Below are 19901 nucleotides of genomic sequence, written 5' to 3'. Positions count from 1 at the left end.
TTCTATTTATATTTTTAAAGGAACTTCTATAGTGTTCTTCATAGTGGCTGGGTCAATTTACATTTCCACCAAAAGTGTAGGAGGGTTTCCTTTTCTCCACATCCTTTCCAGAACTTATTTGTAGATTTTTTGATGAAGGCAATATTGACCGATGTGAGGTGGTACTTCATTGCAATGGCATCACCAATTCAGTGGACATGAACTTGGGCAAACTTCGGGAGATGGTGAGGCACAGGGAAGCCTGGGTGTGCTGCAGTCCATGGGGTCACAAAGACTTGGATATGACTTGGTGACTGAATAACAACAAGTAATTAGAGATGTTGAGTGTCTTTTGATATGTTTGTTGGCAGATGTATGTCTTCTTTGGAGAAATGTCTATTTAGGTCTTCTGCCCATTTTTTGATTTTTTTTTTAATACTAAGCTGTATGAGTTGTTTGTATATTTTGGAAATTAACTCTTGTTTGCAAATATTTCCTCCTATTCTGAGGATTGTCTTTTCACCTTATTTATAGTTTCCTTCACTGTGCAAAAGCTTTTAAATTTAATTAAATCCCATTTGTTATTTTTGTTCTAATTTTCATTACTGTAAGAGGTGGATCAAAAAAGATCTTGTGGTTTATGTCAAAGTGTGTTCTGCCTATATTTTCCTTGAAGTGTTTTATGGTGTCTGGCTTTACATTGAGGTCTTTCTTCCATTTTGAGGGTTTTTTTTTTTGGTATGGTGTTAGAGTGTTCTAATTCCATTCTTTTAGGTATACCTATTCAGTTTTCAATATGTCAGCAAATTTGGAAAACTCAGCAGTGGCCACAGAACTGGAAAAGGTCAGTTTTCATTCCAATCCCAAAGAAAGGCAATGCCAAAGAATGCTCAAACTACCGCACAATTGCACTCATCTCACATGCTAGTAAAGTAATGCTCAAAATTATCCAAGCCAGACTTCAGCAATACATGAACCATGAACTCCCTGATGTTCAAGCTGGTTATAGAAAAGGCAGAGGAACCAGAGATCAAATTGCCAACATCCGCTGGATCATGGAAAAAGCAAGAGAGTTCCAGAAAAACATCTATTTCTGCTTTATTGACTATGTAAAAAGCCTTTGACTGTGTGGATCACAATAAACTGTAGAAAATTCTGAAAGAGATGGGAATATCAGACCACCTGACCTGCGCCTTGAGAAACCTATATGCAGGTCAGGAAGCAACAGTTAGAACTGGACATGGACAACAGACTGGTTCCAAATAGGAAAAGGAGTACATCAAGGCTGTATGTAGTGTCCTTCCTTGTCTCTTGTAATAGACTTTATTTTAAAATATATTTTGTCTGATGTGAGTATTGGTACTTCAGCTTTCTTCTGATTTCTATTTGCATGGTATGTTTTTTCCATACCCTCACTTTCAGTTTGCATGTATCCCTATATCTGAAATTGGTCTCTGTAGACAACATATATATATGTTTCTTGTTTTTTTATCCATTGAGTCAATCTGTGCCTTTTGGTTGGAGCATTTAATCCATTTACGCTTAAGGTAATTATTGATATATATGGTCCAATTACATTTTAAAAATTAATTAAATTATTTTTATTGAAGGATAATTACTTTATAGAATTTTGCTATTTTTTGTCAAACCTCAACCATGAATTAGCCATAGGTGTAAATATATCACCTCCCTTTTGAACCTCCACATTTAATCCATTTATACTTAAGGCAATTATTAATATATATGGTCCCATTACATTTTCTTAATTTTTTTTTTTTTTTGGTAGGGCTCTTTGGATGGAGAAGCCTAGTAAGTTACAGTCCATGGGGTCTCAAAGAGTCGGACATGACTGAGCAACTTCACCTCACCTTCACCTCACCTCATATATTCAGATAGACCAGCTTTTCTAGTAAAAAGGCCTAGAAACAATTGCCAAATAACCTTCCCTGGTGGCTCAGAGGTTAAAGCGTCTGCCTGCAATGCAGGAGACCTGGGTTCGATCCCTGGGTTGGGAAGATTCCCCTGGAGAAGGAAATGGCAACCCACTCCAGTATTCTTGCCTGGAGAATCCCGTGGACAGAAGAGCCTGGTGGGCTACAGTCCAGACACGACTGAGCGACTTCACTTTCTTCTTTTATGTTTCCCACCTAGAAAAGTTCTTTTGTATTTGTTGTAAAGCTGGTTTGGTGGTGCTGAATTCTCTTAGCTTTTGCTTGTCTGTAAAGTTTTTGATTTCTCTTAAAATCTAAATGAATGCCTTGCTGGGTAGACTATTCTTGGCTGTAGGTTTTCCCATTTCATCACGTTAAATATATCTTGCCACTCCCTTCTGGCCTGCAGAGCTTTTGCTGAAAAATCAGCTGATAACCTTATGGGGACTCCTTTTATGTTAATTGTTGCTTTTCCCTTGCTGCTTTTAATATTTTGTCTTTATATTTAATTTTTGTTGGTTTGACTAATATGTGCCTTTGTTTCTCCTTGGGTTTATCCTGTATGGGACTCTCTGCACTTCCTGGACTTGGCTGACTATTTCTTTTCCCATGTTAGGGAAGTTTTCAACTTCAAATTTTTTCTTCAAACATAAACTCTTCAAATATTTTCTCAGACCCTTTCTTTTTCTGTTCTTCTTCTAGGACTCCTATAATCAAATGTTGGTGCATTTAATATTATCTCAGAGGTCTCTGCATCTGTCCTTATTTCTTTTCATTCTTTTTTCTTTGTTCTGCTCTGCTTTATTTCTACCTTTCTATCTCCTAACTCACTTATCCATCCTTCTCATGTGTTTTTCATTTTGGCAGTTGTGTTGTTCATCACTGATTGTTGTTTTGTTTACTTCTTCTTCTGCTGTTGCTGCTAAGTCACCTCAGTCGTGTCCGCCTCTGTGCGACCCCATAGATGGCAGCCCACCAGGCTCCCCTGTCCCTGAGATTCTCCAGGCAAGAACACTGGAGTGGGTTGCCATTTCCTTCTCCAATGCATGAAAGTGAAAAGTGAAAGTGAAGTCGCTCCGTCGTGTCTGACTCTTCTAGGTCCTGGTTAAATATTTATTTTACCTTCTCAATCCATGCCTGCACTCTGTGTTTGAGATCTTGGATCCTCTTTACTATCATTACCCTGAGTCCTTTTTGGGTAGATTGCCTATTTGGTCTTCATTTATTTCACCTTGTGGATATTTAGCTTGTTCGTTCTTCTGCAACATATTTCTCAGCTGTCTTGTTTTGTCTGACTTACTGTGCTAGTGGTCTCATTTCTGCAGGCTGCATGGTTATAGAGGAACTACAAGTTCTACTTGTTTCTGGTGTCTGCCCCTGGTGAGCAAGATTGGTCCAGGGACTTGTGTAGGTTTCTTGTATTGGGGACTGGTTCCTGTCCCCTGCTGGGTGGAACTGAGTCTTGTTCCTTGAATGGGCAAGACCATGTCAGGTGGTGTGTTTTGGGCTGTCTGTGAGCTTCATGTGACTTTAGGCAGCCTGTCTGCTGACGGGTGGGGCTGTGTTCCTGTCTAGCAGGTTGTTTGGTGTGAGGTGTCCAGTACTGGAGCCTGCAGGTATTTGGGTGTAGCTGGGTCTTGGTTTCAAGATGGAAAGCTCTGGGAAAACTCACACCAATTAATATTCCCTGGGGCCAGGAATTCTCTTGTGGTCCACTGTCTTGGACTTGTCACTCTTACTGCAGAAGCCCAGGCCTGACTCCTGGCCAGGGAACCAAGAGCCCACAAGCCATGCATCACAGCCAAAAGGGGGGCGGGGGGAGGAAAGAAGAAAAAGAAACAGACAAACAAAACTTAAGAGAAATGATGGAAGCTAAACCAACCAAACAAAAAAGATAACAACCAAACAAAAGAACTCCCCAGACAAAAAGAAACCATGAAAACAAATACAAACAAACAGAAAGTCAACTAAAAAAAGTAAACATAAACCAAACACCCCAAAACAATCATATAAAAATTAAGAAAAAAACAAAACAACAAAATAGTAAATTAAAAATATATTAAACAGTTTAAAGAAAATCTAAGAAAAAATCATCAAAGAAACACAAAACAGCAAGCACAGAACAAAATGAAAGAAAATAAAACAAAACCCCAAAAAACTCAAAGCAAATAATAGTAATAATATTTTCCTGAGGCCTATGTTGTCAGTGTCCTTGCCCCTACTGTGAGCCACAGCCAAACTTTGCCTCTGCAGGAGGCCCCCAAATACCTCCAGGTAGGTCTCTGGACCTGCTGTTGGCACTACGGAGGCAGCTTAGTCTGTGAGACAGACTCGCGTGTGATAACACTCATGTATATTTTTTCCCAAAGTCCAAAGCTGCTTAAAGCTAGACTGTGGGAACACTTATCATCCATTCAGATATTCCACAAATGCAGGATTTACTGAGGAGAATACTTAGATTTAATCCTCAGTTTATGTAGCTAAATAGATTTCCTTAGTTGCACAGTCCCTTTGTGGGGGCTGTGCTTTGGTTTTGGCCCAAGTGGGGCTCAGCTTTGGTTTAGGCCCCACCCCAGCATGTGGGCCTACCTCAGGTATACCTTCTCTGCCTAGGTGAGAGCCAGGGAATGCAGCAACTGATTGGGGCACTTATTTGCTCAGGCTGGGAGGGATAAGGTGGCCATAGCTGGGGCCTGTGTGAAGTGCCCGTGGTGGCAGAGACCGGCAGAAAGTTGCAAACGACTGGGATGTGCTCACTCTGGTGGGAATACACCCCAGGGCCAGCAGGGGGTTCCCAATGGTGGCCCCACGCCTTGTGTGCCATTCTACAATGGCGCCTCATTTCCAAGGCAATCCATGCTGTTTTTAGAAGCATTCCCAGTGGAGTCCCTCACTCCTGTCCCCTCAGGTTGTCTCTGAACAGCCAACAGTGGTACTCTTCCAAACTTTAAATGATACATTAGATCAGTTAGACCTAATTGATATCTATAGGACATTTTACCCCAAAACAATGAATTTCACCTTTTTCTCAAGTGCTTATGGAACCTTCTCCAGGATAGATCACATCCTGGGCCATCAATCTAAACTTGAAAAATTCAAAAAAGTCGAAATCATTCCAAGCATCTTTTCTGACCATAATGCATTAAGATTAGATCTCAATTACAGGAGAAAAACTATTAAAAATTCCAACATATGGAGGATGAACAACACACTTCTGAATAACCAACAAATCACAGAAGAAATCAAAAAGAAATCAAAATATGCATAGAAACTAATGAAAATGAAAACACAACAACCCAAAACCTGTGGGACACTATAAAAGCAGTGCTAAGAGGAAAGTTCATAGCAATACAGGCATACCTCAAGAAACAAGAAAAAAGTCAAATAAATAACCTAACTCTACAACTAAAGCAACTAGAAAAGGAAGAGTTGGAGAACCCCAGAGTTAGTAGAAGGAAAGAAATCTTAAAAATTAGGGCAGAAATAAATGCAAAAGAAACAAAAGAGACCATAGCAAAAATCAACAAAGCCAAAAGCTGGTTCTTTGAAAGGATAAATAAAATTGACAAGCCATTAGCCAGACTCATCAAGAAGCAAAGAGAGAAAAATCAAATCAATAAAATTAGAAATGAAAATGGAGAGATCACAACAGACAACACAGAAATACAAAGGATCATAAGAGACTACTATCAGCAGTTGTATGCCAATAAAATGGACAACGTGGAAGAAATGGACAAATTCTTAGAAAAGTACAATTTTCCAAAACTGAACCAGGAAGAAATCGAAAATCTTAACAGACCCATCACAAGCACGGAAATTGGAACTGTAATCAGAAATCTTCCAGCAAACAAAAGCCCAGGTCCAGACGGCTTCACAGCTGAATACCAAAAATTTCGAGAAGAGCTAACACCTATCCTACTCAAACTCTTCCAGAAAATTGCGGAGGAAGGTAAACTTCCAAACTCATTCTATGAGGCCACCATCACCCTAATACCAAAACCTGACAAAGATGTCACAAAAAAAGAAAACTACAGGCCAATATCACTGATGAACATAGATGCAAAAATCCTCAAAATTCTAGCAATCAGAATCCAACAACACATTAAAAAGATCATACACCATGACCAAGTGGGCTTTATCCCAGGGATGCAAGGATTCGTCAATATCCGCAAATCAATCAATGTAATTCACCACATTAACAAATTGAAAAATAAAAACCATATGATTATCTCAATAGATGCAGAGAAGGCCTTTGACAAAATTCAACATCCATTTATGATAAAAACTCTCCAGAAAGCAGGAATAGAAGGAACATACCTCAACATAATAAAAGCTATATATGACAAACCCACAGCAAACATTATCCTCAATGGTGAAAAATTGAAAGCATTTCCCCTAAAGTCAGGAACAAGACAAGGGTGTCCACTTTCACCACTACTATTCAACATAGTTCTGGAAGTTTTGGCCACAGCAATCAGAGCAGAAAAAGAAATAAAAGGAATCCAAATTGGAAAAGAAGAAGTAAAACTCTCACTGTTTGCAGATGACATGATCCTCTACATGGAAAACCCTAAAGACTCCACCAGAAAATTACTAGAGCTCATCAATGAATATAGTAAAGTTGCAGGATATAAAATCAACACACAGAAATCCCTTGCATTCCTATACACGAATAATGAGAAAGTAGAAAAAGAAATTAAGGAAACAATTCCATTCACCATTGCAATGAAAAGAATAAAATACTTAGGAATATATCTACCTAAAGAAACTAAAGACCTATATACACAAAACTATAAAACACTGATGAAAGAAATCAAAGAGGACACTAATAGATGGAGAAATATACCATGCTCATGGATCAGAAGAATCAATATAGTGAAAATGAGTATACTACCCAAAGCAATTTACAAATTCAATGCAATCCCTATCAAGCTACCAGCCACATTTTTCACAGAACTAGAACAAATAATTTCAAGATTTGTATGGAAATACAAAAAACCTCGAATAGCCAAAGCAGTCTTGAGAAAGAAGAATGGAACTGGAGGAATCAACTTGCCTGACTTCAGGCTCTACTACAAAGCCACATCAAGACAGTATGGTACTGGCACAAAGACAGACATATAGATCAATGGAACAAAATAGAAAGCCCAGAGATAAGTCCACACACATATGGACAGCTTATCTTTGACAAAGGAGGCAAGAATATACAATGGAGAAAAGACAGTCTCTTTAACAAGTGGGTGCTGGGAAAACTGGTCAACCACTTGTAAAAGAATGAAACTAGATCACTTTCTAACACCGCACACAAAAATAAACTCAAAATGGATTAAAGATCTAAATGTAAGATCAGAAACTATAAAACTCCTAGAGGAGAACATAGGCAAAACACTCTCAGACATAAATCACAGCAGGATCCTCTATGATCCACCTCCCAGGATTCTGGAAATAAAAGCAAAAATAAACAAATGGGATCTAATTAAAATTAAAAGCTTCTGCACAACAAAAGAAAATATAAGCAAGGTGTAAAGACAGCCTTCTGAATGGGAGAAAATAATAGCAAATGAAGCAACTGACAAACAACTGATCTCAAAAATATACAAGCAACTTATGCAGCTCAATTCCAGAAAAATAAACGACCCAATCAAAAAATGGGCCAAAGAACTAAATAGACATTTCTCCAAAGAAGACATACGGATGGCTAACAAACACATGAAAAGATGCTCAACATCACTCATTATTAGAGAAATGCAAATCAAAACCACAATGAGGTACCACCTCACACCAGTCAGAATGGCTGCGATCCAAAAATCTGCAAGCAATAAATGCTGGAGAGGGTGTGGAGAAAAGGGAACCCTCCTACACTGTTGGTGGGAATGCAAACTAGTACAGCCACTATGGAGAACAGTGTGGAGATTCCTTAAAAAATTGCAAATAGAACTACCTTATGACCCAGCAATCCCACTTCTGGGCATACACACCGAGGAAACCAGAATTGAAAGAGACACATGTACCCCAATGTTCATCGCAGCACTGTTTATAATAGCCAGGACATGGAAACAACCTAGATGTCCATCAGCAGATGAATGGATAAGAAAGCTGAGGTACATATACACAATGGAGTATTACTCAGCCATTAAAAAGAATTCATTTGAATCAGTTCTGATGAGATGGATGAAACTGGAGCCGATTATACAGAGTGAAGTAAGCCAGAAAGAAAAACACCAATACAGTATACTAACACATATATATGGAATTTAGGAAGATGGCAATGACGACCCTGTATGCAAGACAGGGAAAGAGACACAGATGTGTATAATGGACTTTTGGACTCAGAGGGAGAGGGAGAGGGTGGGATGATTTGGGAGAATGACATTCTAACATGTATACTATCATGTAAGAATTGAATCGCCAGTCTATGTCTGACGTAGGATGCAGCATGCTTGGGGCTGGTGCATGGGGATGACCCAGAGAGATGTTATGGGGAGGGAGGTGGGAGGGGGGTTCATGTTTGGGAACGCATGTAAGAATTAAAGATTAAAAAAAAATAAATAAAAATTAAAAAAAAAAACAAAAACAAAACCTCATGCTTTTGCACTCAACCCTGATTAGCACTGGCAGCTTCTCGGGGTGCTGAGGGCTGATCCTGGAGGAAGTTTTTGCATAGACAGTGCACATGGACCTTCCAAGTCCTGCATAGCAGGGGGGTTTGGCTTGAGGGACTGGTGAGCCTGCTCAGATGGGTGCCCCTCCCAGTGCCCATGGCGTCAGGGGCTAGTGGGTCAGGGAGAGATTTGCAGTAGTGTCTCTGCCTCTTGGATGCCACTCAGCAATGGCACCTTGCTTCTAGAGTGTCCTGAGCTTCTGAAAACTTGCCTTGATTGTGGAGCTCCTTACACTTGTCCCTTCAGGCTGTCCCTTCATAGCCAGCAGCTGTCCCTTCCCTGGGTTCACTCTCCAAACCTCACTTTACAGCACCCAGCCCCCCTCCATACCAGGAGACACACAACTGAGGCAGGGGTGCAGAGGGCTACAGTACAGACCACGCGTGCACAGTTCTTGCTTTTTCCTGCCTTCCACAGATCGGTCGCTGCATTCCCCTCTGGTCCTCTGAAGGTCCCTTTCTGCCCTAGCTGAATCCCACCACAAATGGGCTTTTCTGAGTACGAGAACCTCTCTTCACCTTCAGATCCCTTCCAGAGATGCTGGTCCCTTCCTGTTTTCTCTTTTCATTTTTTTCCTTTCTTTCCTCCTACCTGATTGTGTGAGGATTTTTCTTGACCCTTTTGGTGCCTGAGGCTTTCTGCTAATTTTCAACAGGTGCTCTGTGACAGTTGTTCCATTTGTAGGTATATTCTTGATATACTTGTGAGAAGAGGCAAATTCTTCATTCTCCACTTCCACCATCTTGACCCCTCCCTCCAGCAGCAACATTGTGATGAAGACCCTAGGGCTCAGGGGAGAAGATGACTTGCTCAAGGTCAGCCAGCTGGTGGGTGGCAGAGCCTGGCTGTAATCCTCTTTGTCTCTGAAGTTCTGGCAATTAGTCACAAACAAAGCTGCCTTCCTCCCTTTTCCCAGCTCCAGTCTGGAAGACTTTATGCATCACACATCCTGAATTTTAAATTACTTAATATTTTGTATAGGCCCACTCCTATTACCAAAGCCTCATTCAGATGGAAACAATACTTCCCCGGGTAACATCCGTGGCCTCCGGACTCCTGGCTCATGGATGAAGTTCAAGGTGACAAGCAGAGAAGGCTCCAGGGCTTCCAAACACCTATTAGGCACTGAAGTTAAGCAAGGCTGAAGCTGCCCGTCGAGAACACACATTTTGAGTCACTGCCCTGTAGCGTCCTGGCTGAATTCAGAGAGGAAATGAAATCATGAAAGGTAGAAATCTGGGAGAGGGGAGACTGGGGAGCAGAAGATAATGCCTAGAAAACCCAACAGATTATTCTCCATTTCCCTGAAGGCTTGGCATTAGATAAATAAAACCTGAGAATGAACAAGGTAATTTTTAAATCTAAAGTTAATATAAAGAAACTGATTTGTAGATGTTCATATGTGCATTCATGTCTGAGCCTGCTCCTTCAAAATCACAGTAGAAGACTAGATGTGCCTAATTTTTTCACATTGTGATGTGGTTTTCTGAAGCTGTTTTTGAAAGTTTCCAGTTTCCCATACGATCAGACATATGTGTTAGTAACAGTTCAATAACATGGTATTAGCTTAGTTAAATAAAGAGTAATTGGTTTGAGTCTTCCCTTCACATAAAACCTGGTTAACAGCACGGGGACTAAGTTACATTATATCTTCTCACCTCCTTTGGTTTGTTTAGACTGAAGTCAGGAAAACGATCACTTTCAGGAACCAAACCCTCTAGTGTCCGACACTCAGCTGCGAGGTTGTCTGGGCCTCCCGTCGGGTGTGGTTACTTGACGTGCTCAGGGATGTGTTTTTGCTCTACGGCTAGGCCTCTCAGACGGCTCTAATTAGGAAATTAAATGAGTATCGACAGTTTGGAGAATTTTGTCTTCATCCTTTTCTCTTTCCTCAGTCTATGCCTTGACCAGGCCACTGTATATTATAAAAATCTTTCCTAAATTAAAAGCAGACTTGATGAATGATGCCTTACTTTTGCTTTGTCAATTGTTCTTTTTGTCTAAAATGTAGCAAGTTAAAATCAACATAGAATTATGAAAGCTACTCTATGTATTTAATCGTACACTCCTTGGTGAACAATTATGCCAACTTGTTTAAATTGTTCCTAAATAAATCATTTTTGTATATCTATTTAAACTGTGAACTGAACTTTTACTCTCGCTTTTGATAGACAGTTATCATAAGTGTCTACACTTTTCTCTGACTTTATTTTTTATAAGCCTGAATCAGACCATGCTTTTTAAATTATGTGTTTGTCATGCTTGGCAGTTCATTCACTGTTTGGCCATTCCTAAGCTTCTGTAATTCTTTTGAGGGCTCCAAAAGGTCACCGTGTGCCCTGACCTCCTGCTAGGTGGACGGCTTTTTTCTCTCTCCAGATGTTTTCCACTTCAAACTTTTATAGCCATAGCTTGTATACAAGTCATATATGAATAGTGTCAAGTCATTGTCCAGCAGTGAAATTAGGACGCTTTCAAATTGGAGGGAAATGTTAACAGAGAGCAACCGCTGTCCTGCCAGTGTTGCTCCTGGCAAGCCAGCCCTGAGCAGGCTGTTTTCCCTTCAGCCATCTGTGCTTCCATAAACAATCTGCAGCGGTTTCTTCTTCTCATTCAAATTCTAGCAGCTGGATTCCCGTCTAAGTTCCTTTTGATGTTGTGACACCAGTAGCAGCCCTCTCATGAATCTTGGTGTTTCTTTCTACTTTGGGGGATTATATCACCAAAGATGTTAAGTAAGTAGTTCACTTGACTCTTCACACATAGGGATCCTGCAACCCGTATGCCAAAGGAGAGCACTCTGGCCTGATGCTAAAATGAAGTAGAGTAAGCCCCCTGTGCAACCTCCAGTGTCCTTGTTTCTTATCTTTTTTAAAACAAGTAAATCCTTCTATCTCTTTAACATTTTTCATCATCTAAGAAGTCGCTCTGTTTTTTCCCTCTCCACATTACCCATTAGTGCTGTCTATTTCTGGCATTGTGCACTTTAGCAACTTGGATTCAGTTCAAAGAAAGTGCTTCCATAAATAAACATTTAGCTTTATTAGGTATTAGTAGACTTAACCCTTTCTAGTAAAAACTTTAGATGCACAAGAACTTGTATATATGTTATATACATATATATGCATATGTTATTTAGAGTATGAACATTTATTTATGTACAAAATCTTCATGAACATAGTCACATTCTTGTTTCTGTTTAAATTCATCTAATGCACAAATATTTTGCTTTTTAAGAAAATCAGCAGCATGAAAAATTATGGAAGTTTTTAGAATATATTGCACTTGCTCTTTTACAAGTGAAAAGAGTTAAAAAACAAATCTAGAATCATGATTTTTTTTTACTACTATTACTTTACAAAAAGAATTGTCAGAGTCTATAAAACAGCTTTTCTTTAAAGAAAAGGCAAATGTCAGGAAGTAAGTTAGCATATAAGCAAAAGGAAATTTTAAAATATCTTTCAGAGAGATTTGTGAGAAGTTGAACTGGTGACCTGACAATCAAAAACTGAGCAGAAAACCATGAATAAACATGATTTTTTAATTTAAAAATTAGACATATAAATGATATAAAAATGCAGATAAACATTACACAAGTTGAACATTTACTAATTTTTCACTGTGATATCAAAAACTTGAATTTAACAAAACATTCAAGTGATTGATCAATATTTGACCTATTCATTGATAAATTTTATTGATTTTGTAGGAAAAAGACATTAAAAATGAGCTTGACTATCAATTTTAAGCTCTTTAATATTCAGATGCATTTACTTTTATGCAGCACTGTATTACTAAACTCAGGAAGAATATTTTTTTCTGAATTCATGCAGAATAAAATAGAAAACTCTTTCCCTTGAGGAAATAAACTTTTCTTCAATTTCAGTGAAATATCAATGAATTAATGATGTTGAGTGCCCTTAATTTCATCCCAGGAAACTATTTCCATAACTAAAAGTTCCAATGGTCAGTCTATCTTGTTCTTCATTGTGGCCTGAGTACCAACATGGTAGGCACTCAAAGAATAGACTGAAAAATGTTTGAGTATTGGTTGATACCTGAAATTCATTACACTCAAGTGGCCTTGTGGGAGATACTAGGAATAAGCATCAGATATTCTGGCTCTGCCACTTGGCCAGTTGTGTGGCCTTGAGTGAGGTATCCAAAGTTCTGCTGATTGCCTCAGTCATAAAATAATAGAATTGCAGCATTGCTGAAGTGTGGTCTCTAGACAGAGCAATAGCCTCTCATTTATGCAACAAATACATATTGAATGCTTTGCTAACCACCATGCAAAACTGTATTTATACCATGTTTCTGTAATTTACAGTGCTAAGCTAGTGGAAAAGAAGTGAGAAGAGTATTCCTGGGAGATAATGAAGATGGTTGAAACCACAGAGGAACTGAAAAAAAGACTTTGTGTGGTAGAAGAAAACTGGGTGATGGAAATATAGCATGGAGAGCAGCGGCAGGAGGAGAAGAGGAGCCAAAGGAGGAGGCTGCTGTGGGGCCTGGAGGGAGGCTGATGGAGACTGGGACCAGGCTTTAGGGTGGGGCAATGGAGCTCATGAAAAGTGGGTGAGATTGAAATCTATTTTGTTTTAGAATTGAAAGTAATTGGAATGAATATTTTTAAGCTGAAGACTGAGTGATCAGGCACTCTGAAGAGTAATTCTCAGAATCCCTGCTCAAGGAGGGGTTGAGGTGGAGGTGGCATTGGCTAGAGTGGAGAGCACAAGTGGATGAGGAGACGGGCAAACCAAGTTTGCCTTGTGAGCATCAGGTGGGGGTATCAAGCAGGCAGGTGGGTGCATAGAGCTTAGAGGTGAGTGCTGGATGAAAATATAAACTGAAATCACTAGACTATACAGATGGTATTTAAACTATGGGACTATGGTATGTATTCTATTTACAGTGGAATATTTCTTAGCCATAAGAAAGAGTGAAATGATGGCATTTGCAACAACATGGATGGACCTAGAGATCATCACATCAAATAAACCAAAGACAAATATTATATGATATAACTTATATGCGGAATCTATAAAAGATAAAAATGAACTTATTTTTAAAACAGAGACTCACAGACACAGAATGCAAACAATGATTATTAAAGTGGAAAGGGAGATGGGGAAGGGATAAATTAGGAGGTTGGGATTAACATATACACACCTACTACTGTATATAAATTAGCTAATCCACAAGGACATTTGGTATAGCACAGAGAACTGTCTCCAATAGTTTGCAATAATCTATAAGAAAAAGAATCTGAAAAGGAATCTGTATTTATGTATGTACAACTGAATCATTGCGCTGTGCACCTGAAACTAACATGATATTGTAAATAAATTACACTTCAAAAAAAAAATATGGGCCTGGGAGTAATAACAGCAACCATATCAGACCCTGAACAATGCCGATGCTGTTTGTTTGAAGAGCTGTATAGTACTCATGGACCCATTAGAATGACTTTTGGTTGAAGTCAAATACCCATTAGTCACTGCTGGCCCAGAGTTTTAGTGGCAAAATCATGCAGATAGTCTCTTTTTTTAATCCTTCTTTTTCAAGTAATACAAAAATATTTTTATATGAAAGAATAGCTCTTGATTAGAGTCTTACCTATCTAATATATGTATTGAGATTTGAATTGGCTCTGTGAAGCTCAGGTAGAAATAAGTCACATTTGAATATATTTTGTTACTCAATTATAACATGGCTCCCAGGCTCTGTGATTTATTGGTGGGAAATTTCAGTGTAGATCTGCTTTTATTGGAGGAGTCTGTTCTTCCAGAGGCCTTGGCAAAAGCTCTAGGGGCTTAACTGATCAGAAATTTTGGGCAAGAACCATCTGAACTCCTCACCTTCCCCTGGTTGACTGCTCACACCAGCCACAGCTCCCTGGGCCAGTGAGAAGCTGTCTTTGCTTTAGAGGAAGCCATGTAGGATTTACTTTGGAGCTGAAGTTTTGGCTGATCTTCCAACTAGAATCTCTAACTCAGAATCTCAAAAATTCCGCGTTTTAATCACCCTTCTATTTCAGAGGTTAAAGCATCGCCTCCAATGCGGGAGACCCGGGTTCAATCCCTGGGTTGGGAAGATCCCTTGGAGAAGGAAATGGTAACCCACTCCAGTATTATTGCCTGGAGAATCCCATGGATGGAGAAGCCTTGTAGGCTATAGTCCATGGGGTCGCAAAGAGTCGGACACGACTGAGCGACTTCACCCACCCTATTTTTTCTATGTAGGTCCTCGGGAGAGGAAGACCCAGGCTATGGACTTTGTGACCTCCAGGGGGTCCAGGAGAGACTCATACTGCCAAGTCACAGGCCAATCTTTTGCTACTGAGTGTCCATCACCAAGGGTAATTTCAGGTTTGTTCTTCTCCCTAATTGGATCAGTGATTATTTTTTTGTGGGACTGGAACATTCTCTCTTCCTAACTGGTTTGTGGCTTTCAAGATCTACCAGGCCTGCTGTTGCTTTCACACGATACCCATGCCTTTGGCTTCAGATTGGTGGGTACGGCCTGCCACAGCCTGCCTACTTTGCCCACAAGTAAAGCTAACCAATGGGCAGTTGCACTTCTCGACCCTCTTGTTTGCTTGTGCACTGTTCTCAGCTTCACTGTGGGCTGTGACCTCCTCCTGCAAACCCTGGACCTTCACTTCTTGCCTGACAAGTCACACAGCAGGCAGGCTGATGGGCCTGCCCATCTGCAGGTATGAGCTCTCTTTTCTTGTCAGTGTGTTTTGGAAGGGGCCTCAGGAAAGGGGCTCACCCTAGGCTTCTCAAAAACTGACAAAGCAGCTGTGGGAGATTTCGGCTGCTCTGATAATGTCTTGTCTGCTTTAGCTGTTTACAGGCTAAGCCAGTCCCCCCCCCGAAATCATCCATTGGACACTTGTTTCTCAAATAGTGGATCTTCCTCCACTTTTGAAAAATCTGAGAATGTGCCACAGTTTAGTCAAACTGATCTCAGAACAAAGCAAGTGTCTGATGTTATCCTGTTGTACTCGTTTTAAACAGACTATTCACATTTCCTGAGTATAAAGAGACTGGATAGAACTCTTCCAATCCATCCACATTGTAGTCTGTATCTACTCACACACCTTTACAACTGGTCTCCTGGTGTTCCTCCAAAAAACTGACATGCTCTGATCTCGGATATTCAACACATCAGGACATCTGTTTTGATTAGTTGAGACATTTGTTCACATTCATGAAAGCCCTAATGGGTGGGAATACCGCTTCTGGAAACTAAACTCAGATTTGATAATTTACTTTTTGCATCAGAGGGAATACAGCGTCCCCCACTGTCTGTTTAGTACATTAGCTGTTGTTTTTGGTGGTACATTTAAGTGTGGGACCATAGGACTGCTTCTGTACCCCAGGACTTTGGCACCAGGTCATGTGCACTCCTTATTAGTAAAGAGATTTCCTGTTTGGAAATTCAGAGTCTGAGACAGGCTTCAAAAATCAACTTCTATGCTCCTCTATTTTTGGTATTTCTCTAGTAATGACAGAGAAATCCATCTCTTGGGAAACCTCTTAAGACTGTACTCATTTTCTGTTCCTTTCTAAACTTTTTGAGTATCACTCTATACTATCTTAGGAGATTTAAAGCAATTTTTGTACATGCTCTCAAACTCAGTTCTGTCACATCCGTGGGTATTTCCCATGTCCATCGTTTTCAGAGTTCACATTTATCTTTGCTCAGCAGGGCTCCAACGGGGTCACAGCTGTAACTGGTTTCTTAAACAGTCTGAACTCAGCTGGGAGTGAATATGAAACCATCCTATTTTCCTCTAGTCACTGACTGGGACCACGCTCAGATGAATTTCTCTTTATTGTATCTTGGACAATATCTTGGCTACGTTAAAACTGGGGTCACTTTGGATGATTTAAAGTGAGTCTATTTTAAAACTCTAGTCTCCTTTCTGATTGAAATCTTAACTCCTCCTCTCTGCCAGTAGCTCTTGAATGGGAGTGGGCAGGTTCTGCTCTTTCATTTCCCTTATTTGAAGAGAGGAGGCTGAAAGTTGAATATCTCAGGGATAACTCTTTTCCTTTTCTGAGAACAGGCAGATTCTGGTGGTCATTAGGACTGTTCTTTGGGGTTTCTGTTTTCCTTCTCACTTCATGAAGGAGTTGCATTTCCTGACTCCTTTATGTATGTTTATACAGACAGATAGAGGAAGAAGGGAATGTTGGGGGAATCAAATATTCTTAACGCTTCCACCTGTGATGGATGTCTCATTCTAGTTTGTTTTTATCAGCCAGTGACCACTGAAGTCTACCTTCTGATCACCAAATAGTTGGCCACTTCTTACTCAAAATTTCCATTTAGATACTGCATTCAACCCCAAGTCTAGAATCTCTGAGTGATGCTCCCGTCTCTTTACCAGGTCTGGATATGGGCTCTCCTAGCCTGCAGATCTATATATGTGATAGATAAATTATCTTTCTCCCATATATGTGTTACAAAGTGATGGAAGAAGCAGAGGACAACCGTAATCAATATTCCCATTTAGAAAGAAGGAAGAACAGGAGACAAAAAGCAGCTTCAGGTCCATCAGTTCAGTTAAGTTCAGTCGCTCAGTTGGGTCCGACTATCTGTGATGCCATGGACTGCAGCATGCCAGTCCTCCCTGTCCATCACCAAATTCCAGAGTTTATTCAAACTCATGTCCATTGAGTCATCTCATCCTCTGTCATCCCCTTCTGCTTCTGCCTTAAATCTTTCCCAGCATCAGGGTCTTTTCAAATGAGTCAGCTCTTTGCATCGGGTGGCCAAAGTATTGGAGTTTCAGCTTCAGCATCAGTCCTTCCAATGAATATTCAGGACTGATTTCCTTTAGGGTGGACTCTGCAGTCCAAGGGACTCTCAAGAGTCTTCTCCAACACCACAGTTCAAAAGCATCAATTCTTTGGTGCTCAGCTTTCTTCACAGTCCAACTCTCACATCCATACATGACTACTAGAAAAACCATAGCCTTGACTAGATGGACATTTGTTGACGAAGTAATGTCTCTGCTTTTTAATATGCTGTCTGGGTTGGTCATAACTTTCCTTCCAAGGAGTAAGCGTGTTTTAATTCCTGGCTGCAGTTACCATCTGCAGAGATTTTGGAGCCCCCCCAAAATAAAGTCTGACAGTCTTTCCACTGTTTCCCCATCTATTTGCCATGAAGTGATGGGACTGGATGCCATGATCTTAGTTTTCTGAATGTTGACCTTTAAGCCAAATTTTTCACTCTCCTCTTTCACTTTCATCAAAAGGCTCTTTAGTTCTTCTTCACTTTCTGCCATAGGGTGGTGTCATCTGCATATCCAAAGTTATTGATATTTCTCCCAGGAATCTTGATTCCAGCTTGTGCTTCATCCAGCCTAGCATTTCTCATGATGTACTCTACCTATAAGTTAAATAAACACGGTGACAATACACAGGTCCATAGCGATTCTGAAATCCAGTTAGGCCTATGCTGACAGTGAGGAATTCTTTGATTTATATCTCAACTCTGCTCACTGGAAGAGCCTCCTTCCTGTTTCCCATGTCTTTTGAATCAGTTGCTCTAGAATTTTATTTCCTTTCCATTATTCATCAAGGTAATCAAAATATATACTGGGAAATTTGTCTGTCATTGGCTACTGAGTAGTTTTATCAATCTGCTTCATAACCATGAGGACCTAAGATCATTTTGAAACTGGTCAGGATCCCATGGGGGCTCCTTGGTACAAATCCTTTCTGTGTCCTTCAGTTCTTATTTGTAGGAAATAGACTTCCTTCAGCCTCCCTGTCCTTCTCTGAGTCCCAAAGGACAGGTTCAAACAGTTGCTAATTAGGGAAGAGAGGGGATGCAGAGATAGGGGAGGAACAGTTAAGAAACAATAGTGTGCCCTGGGGCAGGGTCCTGGTTCCTCTTGAAGGGATACATGTAACATCTTTGAGTTCTTCTGTAAGAATTAAGGTCCCCACCCAGGTGAAGGATGGTAACTTCAGGCTGAGCACAAGATCCCTGAAGGACTGCCCTGTTACTTTACCACCAATCAGTAGGAAGAAATCATATACCCTGGAGCTCTCACCCCAAATTCTACCCATTAAAAACTTCTCTCCCAAAACCATTGGGGAGTTTGGGGTTTCTGGGTATGAGCTACCTGTTCTCCTTGCTTAACCCTGCAATAAACCTTTCTCTACTCCAAACTCTGATGTTTTAGTTTATTTGACCTCACTATACATCTGGTCCCATCACTTCATGGGAAATAGATGGGGAAACAGTGGAAACAGTGTCAGACTTTATTTTGGGGGGCTCCAAAATCACTGCAGATGGTGACTGCAGCCATGAAATTAAAAGACGCTTACTCCTTGGAAGGAAAGTTATGACCAACCTAGATAGCATATTCAAAAGCAGAGACATTACTTTGCCGACTAAGGTCCATCTAGTCAAGGCTATGGTTTTTCCAGTGGTCATGTATGGATGTGAGAGTTGGACTGTGAAGAAAGCTGAGCACCAAAGAATTGATGCTTTTGAACTGTGGTGTTGGAGAAGACTCTTGAGAGTCCCTTGGACTGCAAGGAGATCCAACCAGTCCATTCTAAAGGAGATCAGCCCTAGGAGTCCTTTGGAAGGAATGATGCTAAAGCTGAAACTCCAGTACTTTGGCCACCTCATGCAAAGAGCTGACTTAGTGGGAAAGACTCTGATGCTAGGAGAGACTGGGGGCAGGAGGAAAAGCGGACAACAGAGGATGAGATGGCTGGATGGCATCACTGACTCTATGGACGTGACTCTGAGTGAACTCCGGGAATTGGTGATGGACAGGGAGGCCTGGCATGCTGCAATTCATGGGGTCGCAAAGAGTCCAACATGACTGAGTGACTGAACTGAACTGAACTGATACACTGGGCACATGAACTTGTGTTTGGTAACAATTTTGACTCTTGAACAACTAGTGCCGTTTTTAGTTCAGCTATGTGGTTTCTTTGGTAGCATAACTCTGCTGAAAACATAACAAGCACCATATCTATTAGGTTCCATTCAGTTGTATTTGCCAATAAACACATAGTTCATTTTTAGACCTATTAATTCATTTTGCTAAATTATCTTGTGTCCACTTGAGCCTACCTCAAAGCCTGGTAGCCTACCAGGCTTTAATCTTTTTTCACTAAATCCTGTTCCCCATTGGAAGAAATAAGCATTAAATCTTTAGCTGTACTGTCTCTTCTGTCTCCTTGATCTATTCAGAGAGTTCAATGAGTTTGAAATCTACATCCTTGATTTTTATCCTTGATGAGTTCTAACTGGACTTTATCATTCTAAGGCATTCTTAAGA

This window comes from Ovis aries, chromosome 8, assembly GCF_016772045.2.
Source record: "Ovis aries strain OAR_USU_Benz2616 breed Rambouillet chromosome 8, ARS-UI_Ramb_v3.0, whole genome shotgun sequence".
NCBI lineage: Eukaryota > Metazoa > Chordata > Mammalia > Artiodactyla > Bovidae > Ovis > Ovis aries.
This window is presented reverse-complemented; position numbering follows the sequence as displayed.